Source organism: Tyto alba, unplaced genomic scaffold, assembly GCF_018691265.1.
Source record: "Tyto alba isolate M040663 unplaced genomic scaffold, T.alba_DEE_v4.0 Super-Scaffold_14, whole genome shotgun sequence".
Taxonomy (NCBI): domain Eukaryota; kingdom Metazoa; phylum Chordata; class Aves; order Strigiformes; family Tytonidae; genus Tyto; species Tyto alba.
The window spans coordinates 975,442-990,204 of record NW_024881276.1 but is presented as its reverse complement, the minus strand read 5'-3'; positions in this window follow the sequence as shown (position 1 = coordinate 990,204).

The window sequence follows — 14,763 nt, the reverse complement described above, 5'->3', positions numbered from 1 at the left end:
AGAGAACGCTGATGGGGGAGAAGCTGGCGAGAGAAAGGGGTGAGGGCAGTACCTTAATGAACTCCCCTAAATCAACGTGCACAACCATCTAGCCTCTTCGAAAGGGCAGCAAACGGCGCCCAGAAAAATAGCTCATTGCAAAAGAGACGTCTCTCTTTACAGCCGTGGTTATTGCTCTGGCTGCATGGGCATTGTGCGCAGTGTAGCTAGAGATAACATCTGACACTTCCTTTCTTTTCTGCTAAAGAAAGTGTATTCTAGTCAATGGTATTGATTTATTTCTTCCCTTGTTTAAATAGGAAATTGGCATTTAACCAAGATTTCCCCGTCAGCTCGGAGGTTAACTAATGAACTATTTTATTGCCATACTTTTCCTTGTAATATTTATTAGCAAGCTCTCCATTTCATTGTCCAGAATACACTTTCCTGTATTTCTGTCTCTTTTTATTACATTTGTTTTATTTTGCAGCGGTGAGCTGGTTATAGTTTTATTAAAAAACAATAATGACAAGACCCAGCACATTCCCAAATATGTATGAGTCTGTGGTGAATGTAGGAACCGTTTTTCTCCTTCTTTTAGAGCAGAAAAATTATGCTGCCACAAGAATTTCAGTAATTAATTGGTACGGGTGATTTTCACAAGCACGCTCCTGCTGTGAGACCTTTTGCTGCAGATTAACTTTTACATCCACTTCAGCCAAAAAATAACAACTAACAAGCAGTTCAATAACCTCTCTCCCCACTCCACCAAGCTCTTCCTGCCATCAAACCTCTTGTTTTTCTGCATCCAACCTTTGCAGGAAACTGGACCAGTTGTGAAGCGGTAAGACAAAACATGGCAGAGCACTGCTTCGAATTTTCTGTTTGTGTTTTAGGGAAAGCTTTCGGCACGTCCCCGCTGTTTCTGATGGGGATTACTGATTCGTAGCGGGACTTTGCAGTAAGAGGCTGGCTCATTTTTCCTGTGTGGGTAAAATTGCTTCCCGATATTTCTCAAAAGAGCCCAATGGGGGTTGCAGAGAGCTGGGAGCTGTCATTCGTGGGGATCTGCTGGCTGAGTGTCCTTGCTCTGGAGCGGTGCACGGCCCCCGCCCCACAGCCAGCTCCCACCCGGCGGGCTGGGGAGGTGCCCGGTGCCTCCCCCCTGGCTCAGCCCCGGCCCTCCCGGCTGCAGGACACGGGGCTGGGTGAGCCAGAGGGTAACCCACATCACTCCCAGACCACGTGCCCAAGGGGCAGGCAGACCCGCTCCTTCCGAGCACACTCAGAGCACACAGCCCAGATAAAATTCAGCTTTACCACAAACATTACAACATGATCTGCTCCTCTTTAAGGTTTGATCCGCCAGAGAGAGGTGGAGGCTCCTGGGTGCTATTTGGACAGGGTGTCCTTTTCCGGGCCTTGGAACTGAAGATTAAAACTCAAAAGTGTGGAGCAAGCAAACCCCAGAAGTCCAGAAAGGACTTGCAAATGAAAAAAACAGGACCAAAAAATCACTTTTAAAAACATACTGAGCCAGTCCTGTTACTTTGGAAGGGGCAGACCATGATTTTGGACCACCTCAAGGGAACACCAGTGACCTCCTGTTAACCATGGCAGGGAAGAGATGGTCTCTTGAGCTTCCCCCTCCGCACCAGCCCTGCCTGGACCATTCCCCATCCTTCCAGTGGAGCCAGGATTTCACCCATCCTCCCACAGTGTTTCTCTGCGGAGTCTTGTCTGTGCATTAACCAAAGGGCACACATTTATATGCAGGGAGAAGAAATCTCCGGTGTAGCTTCTAGCGGCACAGGCACTGATTGCTGATAAAAAAAAAAAAAAAAAAAAAAAAAAAACCTAAAAAAATCAGTTGAAAGATTTGGATAACGCTTCAGTGCTCCATGTATACTGTCAACAGGACATGTTTATGTAAATTTTTGTTTGAATACTTTCAATGTAGGTTGCTGTAGGCTGTTTTTTTTCCCTTACCATCCTTTTCTCTTTTCCTTTCTTTTCTCTTCCTTTCTTCTTTTTCACCTTAGTATGGTTTTACTTTTCTTGTCTGAACCTTGAGAACATAAAAGCCGTAGGAACAATACATGCTCTCAATTTTCCTCAAACGATGACTTGTAGATTCAGATTACAATACTCTCCTCCTCATATTCAGAAGCAAACCATAGACTGCCTGAACTACGGAAAGAGGAGAAGACACATCTGGCTCTGAGGTGGCCCCGCAGCAAGCGCGTCCGACACCAGAAGATCTCCTCTCCCATCAGCACAGTCGCTGTTCTGGCATCTCAGGCAGCACCAGGCTCAAGACAAGTGAAGGTAAATGGTTGGCCACACCAGCTGCAGTCCATCTACAGGAATCCTTGCCACATGATGCCACAGGTGCTAAACGCATCAGGACAAGTGCTCTGAGGACCACATGGACCAAGCATGCCGATTTTGGCTCACAGAGTTCCTAAGTCTTAGACTATTGGAGCCTGGGAGAGTACCGAGGATACATTTGCCTTGTTCTTATTTTCTTAGGCATCTGCTGTGGATCACAAAAAGGGCAGAATAGTGGGATAGACGGGTTATTCTTGTGGGCTTTTTTAATGTTTAGGAAGCCGGGAGAAAAGTAAGTGAGTCTTCAGAATGTGAAGTCTTGCAGCTCCTGGCGGCAGGACCATCAGGGCCGATGCTTGCCAAACTGCTCGCTGCACGGCCCAGCCAGAACCCGATCTCCTTGTAACGCCGCGTGGAGAATTGCAGGATGTTTCATTTTGATTCCAAATGTGAAAGAAAGCAAATATCAAACTCCTCCACAAAACAGAATTACCATTCTCCATGCAGCTGCATTAACTATTCATGACTTCACCGAGCGCAGAACTTGGTTTCACGTTCCTTTAGCGGGCTGCTTCCCAAATTGAACTAAATGTACCACGAGTGCTACAGAGCAGCGTGCCTGCACTGCCCAAATATTTTAATGGTGCATCTTCTGTTGCTAACGTCAACAGCACTTCCAGAGCAAGCCCAGCCTGGTATACCTGCCCTAGGGTCTGGCATCCCATACACCTACATCGTTATGAAACATAACTAACCATGAAAGACCCCCACACTGCATAAATGTACCCCATTTGACTGAGTAAATGAGACTGATCTGTGCTTTAAACAACATCTCAAGCATATCTGTAGTCTTAGAGGGTATCAGGACTGTCTCCTGGCTCACAAAACAGGCCAGGAAATGCCTCATCTTAAGTGGGTAAGAGCTTGTTTTCCAAGGACCATCCACAAGCAGCAGGTGCAGCAAAACAGGAGGAACCCTCTGAGAAATGAAAGGGAGCTGGAGACCTAGCTGGGACTTATTTTGATCTCGTCTGAATTGCTATCATTCAGCCCTTCTGCGAGACATTTTGCAGTCTCCCTTGTGTAAGGCAGACAGCTGCACCTCAAAAACATGTTGGTAAAAAAGAACGCTGTGTTTGAGAGATGCAAATTTTCAGCAAATCTTGTAAAAACAAAACTTTCCAAGATAAGAGACGGAAGTCTCCTGTCCAAGGTCCGTGCTGCAGAAGTCCAAGCTCTCAAGATGAACCTAGCAGTGTGTCAGAGGTATTACCAGGGAGTGTCTTACCCTCAGCATAAAATACCCATCCCTAACTCCCAGTCCCTGAATTCTTTGATGAGAATGGGAAGCAGGTAAGCCAAATAATCTGTTTTATAATACGTTAAAGGATGTTCATAGGAACGATTTCTAAACTACAGTGACCTAATGAAGATACTTTTTAGCAGTACCAACCTAGGAGATATCAGAACCATTTGCTTGGACCTAAAAGGCTTGGCTCTGTGCAGTGATGTTTATCTGACTCTCTTCATCCCCTTGGGCCTCTCTGGAAGGAGAACAGCTGGGACCCTAAGAGACTCTGTTTTCAAAAGCAAATTTCCTCTCCTTCTGTATGTAACACTAGCTCTGGTGTTTTATTACACTCTTCTCATTTGTCTTTTGAGGATCCATCTTCTTCCCCCTTCTTCACTTTAAAGCCTTTCCCTCTAATCCTGCTAGCAGAAGGTTATTTCCCCTCTGGATAAACTGGAGTGTCTCCAGCCCACACCAGCTTCTTTTTCTTGAGAAGCGTCACATCACATGAATCTAACATTTCTTCTGCCAAAAGTTTGTTTTCAAAATCCTGTCTGTTCCTTCATTGCACTCAGTAGCCACAGGACTCATAAGAAAGTCAGCGGCAGCCCTTTCCTCCAGTCTTATTCTGCCTGTGAGGCTGCTATTTGTGTCACCAGCAGTAGCTAATGAAAAGCAGACTTTCCTAGGTGGAACTCAAACTGTCCATCCTGATAGCCATGCCTTTTTTTGTTTTGTTTTGTTTTTTTTTTTTGTCATACAGGCAGTCTTGCCTAATTCAGAGTCACCTGTCAGAAGCAGCTGCTGTTTTGCCGGCTTCCAGATGGTGTCTCTCAGATTCTGGTAGCCTTACCTGTTTGCTGTCCTTCGTCCTCATCTCCAGCGTTTCTTCAGGGAGCAGCTAGAGGCAGAAAACAGCAGCTGTCCATTAGTTCTAGCTTCCTTCCCCAAAGTGGTGTATCTCTCCGTACAGGCCATGCTCATATCTCAAGCCTCTTCACGCAGGAACCTTTCAAGTCCAATACTCCCATTCTGCTCTTCTAATGAAAACGTGAATATTTGTACCCGAGTGTTTTCAGGCAGGGAAAAGCTGTCCTTAATCACACCAGAGCCACCGTTGTGCCTGTATTGACGGCACAAATGCACCTCCCCTCCTGACTCTGCTCTGCAGCCAGAGCGGGCAGGGCACAGCAGCGTGGACACCGGCGGGGCGTGTGAGCAAAGCTGTCAGACGGGGACGGGTGGCTGGGTGAACCTCACACAGGGACACTTGGGTTTAATCTCTCTCCCAGAGTGCTTGAAACTGCATGCTTTCAGTGGGGGTTTCAGGCGCAGACACCCTACGCCTGAAGTGTCACTTGGCACTTCCATACGGTGTCCAGCCCCTGTGCCTGGCTCCTGGCTGTGTCCTCCGAAGTAGACGGGCAGCTTTCTGCACGTAGTCTTCTGCAAAGGGCCCTAAACCCACTAAAATCAACGTTGCCCGAATAGCAGTTACAGACTCAAATCTAGACCTTAAGCACTGTGCTCCTTTTTGTGACTCACAGAGAAAGAGCGGACAGAGAGCAACTTATGTGTTCCCTTCTCCAGCACATACATGTCCTACAACAGTGGACGTATCACTGGTGCCTTTTGGTTTTTGCCCTGGCTTCTGCTGCTGCTGGCTGGCCTCTTTGCTCTTTGTCTGTAACTCGGTCCCTTTCTTTTTTCTAAAAGGGTTTCTCTATTACCCTGTCATTAAAATCCTACTGAACTTCCCTGTTGTGCATTAAGCAACGTGACTAATTTTAGCTAATTCCCAGTAGATATACAGGTCCATTTGTCCTAATTCTGTAAGAAAAAGACCACCTGATATTCTGACACCATCTAAATATGCCAAATACAGTGAAGAATGTGGATGACATTTAGTCACAGATCATTCAGCTCACATGCCTGAATTTTCCAGGACCTGACTCCCACACCTGCTAAACTCCTCTTTAAGTCGAATTTGTTTTGTTATCATTTTATTAGTTCTGGCCTTTCACATTCCAGAACAAGAGTTGAAGGCTAGACCCAGTTAAGACTCCTGCACCCCCTAAGCAAGAGCTGCTATTTCTCACTTCTCGGTGTCTTGCTCCCGGTGCCTGTAATCCGTGAGCAGGCGTTCACTGGGGTTGGTGGGCACCTTGAACCAGCAACTCAAAAATCCCACTGCATGTGCAGACCCAAAGGTAGAATCAGTTTTAGACCTTTTCACAGCTGGGCAGCTGCTAGGGGAGGGGAGACTGACCTAGGGAAAACTGAGCTTGTGTTAGGTACCTCAGTCGTCTCTTTTCTATCTAACTCATAGCTGAGAAATTCTGAAGAGTAGCAAAAACAAGGATAGAACTGAAATGGTGCCTCTTTATTTATTTTTTCCCAGAACTCATTTTGAGTTTAGGGGTTTGAGTCCCTCCCTGTTCCTGCTCCAGCTCTGTGAATGCAGAGGTTTGTATTCCTTCAGGTGCAACAGGAAATAAGTGCTGATATTTTCAGCCTTGTCGGTCTTTCAAGTCATAGAACATGTAATTCTACACTCCTGCAATATTATATTTGGCAAGGTCTAAAGCACCATCACAGCCCATAAACTACAAAGGAAAAAGAATTTGCAATTAGGCATTTCTGAAGACAGAACCCGACCGTGTATTTTGGAGTTGCCTGAATTTCACTGCCATGCTTTTTGAATATTCAGCATAAATTGAGGTCCATTTTAGAAAACTCTCTGCTCTATTTCACTTCTAATCATTTGGTGAGCTGGAACTAAAAGTAAAGTTTGCTGGAACTAAAAGTAAAGTTTGCTGCTGTTCCACAACAGCACACTGCACAATCCCCTCATCCTGGCTTAACCCTTCTGCAACCCCATTCTGTTTCCATTTCTATCACATTCTGGTCGTGATATATTTACTTCAAAATGAGCAACAGTCTTTTCCAGCAACATTTAATGAGTTTGCAAGCAACAAGATTTTCCTTTTTGAGGAGCAAACCTTTTCATCTTCAGCTATTTAGGGCACACTGTGGAGGATCCTCACTGAAAAACAGGCGGAGTGTTATGCAAATTTTTGATAAACAAAGCATACTTTGCTGACTTGGTTTAGAAAGGTTGATTAGAGTCACTAAGGAGGTTTGTTTCCAGCGTGAGACTTTTCCATAGCACGTGTTCCTTAGGGGGAGGGTGGTGACCCAAGCGCTAGGCTCTCCAGTCGCACGGGTTCCTATTCTGCCGCTGTACGTGGGTGCAGAGGGACCAGGGCTGGCTGTGTGGTCTGCAAACTCTCTGGGCCTGAGCCAGCTCTGCTCCAGAAGGTGGAAAGCCAGGTTAAGGTAGAGCTACATCCAAGCCAGGAAGACCTGCTGGGAGTTCTACTCTACCACTGCTGTCACCTCCTGGACCTGAGCTGGCTTGCAACGGCCTCGTCTGGTGCACGGCCAGAAGCGCCCAAGTCTTCCATGTCTCCCTCCCTCCGGAAAAAAAAAAACATAATCCATTGCAGGCTGAAAGAGTCTGCTGCAGAGGTCAAGCGATGATCAGCACTACGTGCAGAGGGCCCATTCTCATTTCTGACGAACACACGAGGAAACAGAAATGGTTTGTTTGCGTAGCCAGACTGCGCAGTGGAAACTCGTCTCTTGCTTCGCAGTGCAGCCCTTGCAGGCGTACGCTGCCCTGGGAAACGAGTGGGAAACAAGGGAAGCCCAGGCATCCCAGGCAGGAGAAGGAGGGAGCGGGTCACCACGGTCCGGCTACGTGGAGCCAAGGGCCTGCAGCCTTGCCACGATCGGTACGAGTGCGTGGGGCAGGGTGCCAGCAGGTAACGCCAGCGCCTGCCCTGAGCAGCAGCACCCGGCGGGAGAGCAGCAGGAGCCCCGGTTTCCCCAGGGAAAGAGCCTTGCCGTCTCAGAGCTGGCTGCAGCACCCCCCCTCCAGCTGCACAAAGCTGGCGATGGTCCCCCAAAGGATGGGTCCCAGCGACTCCACCTGGGCTTGCAACAGGGGAGGCTGGAGAGCAAAATGTGGCAGGGAATCCAAGGCTGGAGGAATACCTACCTGCCTATAAGAGTAGACAGCTGCCCAGGGGAGAACTGCAATTTAACCGAGTAAAATCCGGGTTATTCCCTCTTGACTAGTACATGTAGGCTGTAAAAACCCGTGGAGGAGATTTCTGCCAGGTGTCCCTGCACAGCACTCTGGCCTACAGCTGCCATCACGCTCGTGATGGGAAACCTCGGGCAGCTGAGCGGGGGGGCTGGCCTGCAGCTCTGCAGGGGGCTCTCGGGAAACAGCACCGTGCTCCCACCAAGCAAAGGGCAGTCCCTGGACGAGGACGTGGCTGCTGTGTCATGGGCGAGCTCTGCCGCCCTTCAGCGCTCGTACGCTTGTTGCCCAGTTTTCACCCAGCCAGAAGGAGCAGTGGCATGCACGCCCGGGCACGGGCTCTTTAGTTATAGGGCATTTAGCCCAAGCTTTGGTGAAAAGCACTGGCTGCATGACACATGGGCCAGAGCAATGACTGAACACAGCTGGAAAAGACCAGGTATCAAGTCCCTCTCCTGCTCTCTCAGGTACCTCTCCTGCAGCTCCTTCCAGGACTCATTTTAGGAGGGATTAGGGGTTTTGGTCTTCTCTTTTCCTTTGTGTATGGTGAAGACACACAGGCTAGCTTCCTCTGGTCTGCTCTTTTAACCCTCCCCTGCCCAGCACAGAAGCACTTCTAGCACCAGCGTGGCATCTCTCTTTCTCTCAGAGTTCCTCGTATTTAAACCTTGATGACCACGGCTGCATTCTATGTCCCACATAAGGTCATGCCAGAGCCCTGGATAATACATTCATAATTCCTTCACTCTTCAGCCAAACTGGGATGCCAATATTGTGTTCAAATTATTTTTCAGCTTTTACTATGACTCCTTCCTTTAGTTTTTATGCGGGAAGGTCATCAGAGACAGAGTTTTCTCTGAGATATTTTCACTACGTACAGTAATAATTCTGACTGGCCTGACTGGACAAGGTCACGGGCTTGGATGGTAACGCATTCTCAGAGCATGACTCCCAGGGTAGAAGAGAAGGGTGATTTTGTGGCCTAGGTGCTGAACAAAGGGGTTGCACTTGCACGTAGCTGAGCTGGGAAGTCCTTGGGGCGCCTGAAGCCACAGGGCACTGCTGAGGCCGCAGCCCATGCTCAGTGATCTCTGCCGGCAGCAGGACACCCGCTGCGCACTGCAGCGCCTACACCCCCCCTGGAAGCAAGCCTTGTGAGGGGCCTCGTGGGGAACACCCAGGCTCGGTGACCTTGATCGCTGGGTGGTGTCAGTGGGACGGCGGTGGTGTGGAAACCTGGCCACGGAGGCAGCGGCACTGGGGGGAGCCTGGGCGGCCACCGGGCCAGAGCAGGAGGGCAGGCGGGGTGACGGTGGCCGCTGGGCCAGCCCGGCAGGGACAGAGGTCCCCCTGCCAGCTGTGCTGCAGGCCTGCCGCCAACATCTGGGGGAGGCAACCGCAGTGAACTCCAGCTGTGAGCGAGCCAAAACACTCTCCCACAAACAGGGGAGAAGATGGTCACTGCCCTGAGTGCGAGCCAAGGCGGCGGGGAGGGGGCACAGCAGGGCGGTGGCCAACTGCAAACAGGCTTTCACCCTGAGCCATAGGTGTTTCTCTTCCTCCACAGAGGCTCATTTCATCCAGCTTTTTCTGACGTACTCAACTTCTTTAAAGTATTTGATTTTGTTGGTTTTGTTGTGGGCTTTTTTTTTTAAAAAAAAGGAACTATCGATATTATACCCAGCGGATGTACTAAACTTGCCTTCATTCTGCCTGTTTGTTGGAAAGGTGCAGCTGGGCAGTAGATAAAATTCCCCAGGTGGATTTCAGGAAAATGCTTTATTGAAAATAAAGAGGTAGACCTTCGGCATTAAAAAATGAGGAAAAAAAAAAAAATAATCAGTCACGGTTCTTTTAGCAGGGTTCCTACAAGACAGCAGAGATATTATTAGTAAAAGAAAAGTATCAGCAGAAAAATGTTCACAACCGAGTGCTGATGATTTAAGAGTAGTCAGGGATTCAGCAGACATTTTAATGTGCCAGCAGCAGAAGGCTTAAAAATAATAATAAAAAAAAAAAAAAAGTTTGTGATTTAAAGGGAAAGTTAACAGTGTTAAAACATGGGTTAGCATCTCACTTTCTCTCTTTGCTGCTGGGTCTGTCTGAACTGTGAAGTGCAGGAGCAGGGATTTTTCTTTTTTTTTTGTTGTTTTTCCTTTCCTTTTTGATGGAAAAGTTAGTCTAAGACTGAGCATGTACACAGTCACGGGTTGAATCCTACTTCCCCCTAGCCGCAGCTTTCCTGGCGGTGGTATTCCTGGCGGGGGGGGGGGGGGAGGTCAGGACAAGCTTCACACCGGGGTGCTCCTGCTCTCCCGGGGCTGGCGAGCAAAGGAAGCTGGACAAGCCCTCGGCTGTGCTTCCCTCGCCCGCGAGGCCTCAGCCCCAGACCCTCGTGGTTCAGCCCCACGCGGGGGCGCGACCGCTGCGCGGGCGGGCGGGGTGCGTGCGGGGCCGGGAGAGGCCAGCGGGCGCCTTGCGCCTCGCTGTCGCGGGGGTCTGAAGGTGGTGCCGTTTAAAATTGTTAAAAACGACCCCACCTCCCTCCCCACCATAACCCGCCCCGCGGGCTCCGCTGCTGCGGGACCGGCACCGGCACCGGCACCGGCACCGGCACCGTCCGAGCCGGCGCGTCGCTCGCGGGGCAGCGGGAGCGGTGGGTCACCCTGCGCTGTGACAAAAGCAGCGCCCCCTCCCCGCTCTCTGAAAGGGGGGGGGGGGGGGACACCGACGGGGAACATCAAGAGAAGGGCCAGCACCCGCTGTCGGGGCGTGAGCCCCGCCTGCCCTGGTTCAGCTGGAGGGGGCTGCACCCTTGCAGGAGGGGAGAGCGGCACATTTTAGCAGCTCTCAGCGGGTGTTTTCAGCATTACTCCTGGGTGTTTGCAAGTACGTGCGCTAAATCCTGAGGTACCCCTCTAACCGATGAGAAGTACCTGTAGACCGCAGACAAGGCGAGCCACAAAAGCAGAAGAGACAAACTAGCTTAGATAAAACTTCCAGAGTTGTAAAAGCTCAGCACACCTAGCAATGCCGATTTCTTTTGCAAAATTTCCCAGAGTCTGCCTGTCTCCCTCATCACCCAAAAGCAACTTTAAAGCCTGGTCTAATTCAATCCCTTCCGCGGGAACACTTCACCAGCGTGAAAATGATCTCCCGAAGAGCTCTAACCTGGCTCCTTGTTCTGGCCTTGGGACACAGCCAAGCCACGCAGCTGTACAGCACCCCTCACTTACCAGAGGTGCGAAGGGCAGGACAATTAAAGGATTCTCACAAATTTCAGAGCACAAATTTCCAGCCTCTTTCACTGGTGCTCTGTACCTTTAAACCACATTACCCCCGCTGCTGTGATTTTCTGCAGCCTTTTAGGGAGAGGGAAAGAGGAAAGAGCAGGAAGGATAAGTGGGGAAGGGAAAAGAAAGCAAAAACCCCAGCAACCTTTGGTATGAAAAGCCTGCCAGGCTGGGGGAAGAGAAAAAGAAAGAAGTGGAATGAGGAAGAGGACAGAAAACTCCAGCCAGGTGAGATAAGGAGACCCGGAGGTGAGCTCCAATGAAGGTGTGTCAAAATTTCAGGTGCTTTCTGGCATTTGTAAACTCATTTGCAGACAGGGTTTCAGTCTTTCTTTTCGGGACCTGTGGAAGAAATAATTTGCGGAGCAGACAGACATATTTGGTATCTATGACAAGGTTTCTCAAAGTCAGCTGAGATCAGGATCCCTCGGACTAGCACCGCAGCCCCCCGGCTCTGGATGTCCTGTTGGCATTTCCTACAATGACCTCAACACACCATACCTCCTCACTGATGGCAGGGGTAACCCCTCCCCACCCTGGAGCAATGGGGCTTCCCCTGCCAGCAAAACAAATTTAAGGATCTCCGATCCCCTACGCTTCCACCTAACCGTCCTCTTTTATACACTTTGCTGCCTTGCCTTTTGAACTCGTCCCCTCTATAGGCCCCCCGAGTGCTCGTAACCCAGCATCTGAGAAACAGCTGAGTAGCACAACCATAGCACTAATACTATTGCAGAAATCTGTTTGGTTTTTTTTGTTTTTTGTTTTGTTTTTTTTTTTTTAAATCTCACGGAAATCTTGATTAAGGCACGACTATCCTCTGAAGCAGACAACACTCCGGGTCCGATATGGACTGAGACATCGCACCAAGATACCGTATGGTATGATTATAAGTTTGTAATCAGTCAAATTAGTGCATCTTAAAAACTCGCCACCTGCCAACTGACCAAAAGCATTAGCTTATCATAATCCAAGTGCAAAGTAAAAATAGTTTAATTTAAGCTACCGACTTTGTCCCCTAAAATACCCTTCTTGATCTTGATCCCACAGACCTGGAATTAGCAATGCTGAAACTCACTGCTGAGCTAATTAATTGTGGAGGTGAACAAATTTTACAGCCATTAAGAACATCAGATCCTAACTCCTTGCGTGAGAACTATGAGGAGATGATGTGAAATATGCACTGACTTAACCAGTTATGTGATGGTGTGAAGCTGACACACAAGCACCTTCCACATGATGATGAATGAAGAAAATGTAGCTTGGATCTTGAAATTACCAGAGAAAAAAACCAGTTCTACTTCAGACCAGGAATTCAATTTTTCTGCACCTGGGAGAGAGCCAAACATGTTGCATTATCACTGAAAGTGCCTCTCTACAAACGTAGGAGGATTTTCAATTCACATACTTTTCTCCCAGTGACAGAGAAAGTCTCCAGAGGCCTGAGATTCAGAACTGGCTGCATTCCACTTATCTCCATCGCTCTCACTTACTGTTCTTGGTGGAAGGTTTTATTTTCTCTTCTTCCCACTGCCAGGTTGACCAAAAAGACTTTTTTGAGGCCTTTGTGGAGGAAGTGTACAGCACCCTGTTTTAAAACATCAAGACTATATGAATTCAGTGTAGCCAAAGGAATGGGCTACCAGTAAGGTATCTGATACGTCCCAAACTTTAATGGCAAAGGGCAAAATGTTCCCCTACCAAAATCTTAGGATTCATAGGAGTTCCCAGAAAGATCTTTTCTTGGCACGATGGTATTCATCATCTTTTTTATTAGTACCACTTCCCAGAAGGAATTCTAAAATAATTTCTAGTAAAAATGGTGAAGTGATATATCATGATGAGAGCAGGACGTTTATGTGGGAAAGCTCACCACATTCATAAAGGGTGGTCAGAAGAATATCATATACAGTCAAATTCAAAAATATGCCTTTTGAAGTGCAAATTTTATCCCTGCTACCCTCCTACCGTTAAAAAAAAAAAAAAAAAAAAAAAAAAAGAAAAATTCAGTATCCTGGGATACTTGGACAACGACAATATTTTGAGGAACATGGTAGACAACAAAATCACTACAAGCTTCAAGGGCAGCAGGGTGGCGAGGAGTATAGATAGATTTGGAGGCATGAACATTGATAACAAAAAGGAACAAGAAGGTGGTGTTCCCCTCTCAAAATACAGCATTGTAAGGCCATCCCAGGCTACCAACTGCCCTGCCAATAAATTACAAGCACCCTGTGCTATCCGCCAGCACTCAGGATGGCTGGCATGAAATAGTTTATCTCCATGCCCGTAAACTATCTTAATTTCTAAACCACAGTGGCTGCAGATGAGCTGCCTGCTGGGAAGGGCTGCTGGCTTGTGCTCATCCCAAACTGTGCTCAGACATTGTCTGGCCTGAGCCGATCTTCCTCACTGATCCAGCCAAAACCACACCAGAGCCTGTGCTAACAATTTAACACCAGGGGCAATCAAGTTTAAGCGCTCAGAAACGTTTCCCGTTTCATTTACTGTTCCAGCTGTAGCCAGAGTGTCTAGCCTCGATAGATGCATTGGGAGGATGATGTTGAAAAATGGGAAAAGGCTCAGAAGAGGGCCACAAAAGCAATTTATTGTCTATAAAACTTAGATGCTCAAACCCCTCGATTTATTAACTTTATTTAAGGGACTTAAAGATGTTGATCATAATCTACAAGAACCAATATAGGAAAAGCAAGAGCCCTATAGACAACTACCTATATTCCGGGAGTTTAAAAACATGCTGATATCCAGGAGCTAGACAAACTCAAGCTGAAATAACACGGCACATTTTTAAGCTTTAGGAGAATTAACTATGGAACAAATTAACAGGTGCTCTGATGGATTCTTCATCATGTGTGATCCTAAATTTAATTTGTTCCTAAAAAATACCTTGTGGATACAACAGATGCTTGGGCACTCATAAGGAAAGAGTATCTGAGTTTCTTTGACTTGTATTATTCAAAAAGCTAGTCTAGATTATTGTACTGGTACCTTCTGGTCTTGAATCTATGATTTGATGAAAAAGTGGGCAGACTTCCTGCTAGATCTATTTAAAAAAAAAAAAAAAAAAACAAAAAACAAAAAAAACAACTAAAAACTTTACATGTGCAGCTATAATCCAATCCATGTAACCAAACAGGAGCAATTGAGGTAAAATTTACTTGTCCTTATTGATGCCAGCCACTAGCTGGAGTAAAACTGCTGTGAAAACCAGAAGCCATTCTTGACATGGTTGTGCAGAAACTACCTGGTCTTATTGATATGAACGTGTTGCATCTGCCCTTTCTAACTGTCTGAAGAAAGGAAGATCTACTCTGCCGGGCACCTACGCTTCTCTGAGAGCACTGGAATTTCCATGCCAAGGAATTTTGCAGAATTTTTGCCCAAGAGATGCTTGCATACCCCAACCCAAACATAGCGTGAGTTAATTGGCACGCTCTACTTTGCTCTCGGATATTAAAATACAATCACGATCCATAATATTGTTGTATAAGCACAACAGTAGCTGAATTTGGGAAAAGGTTTCTGCTCGGGTAAGAAACTGGTGACGCAGACAGACGGGTTTCCTTACCACATCAACTTACTCACGAGGCACGGGTACAGAGGAGGGTTCACTGGGAGGACTGAGAGGAGCAGAGCTACTACCCAGCCCGTTATTGCGCAGTGGTTGTCTTGCCCCTAACACGAAGGGAAACAACCGGAGAGCCTGTTGGCCCCATGACCGCCTCCGATTTCTTAAG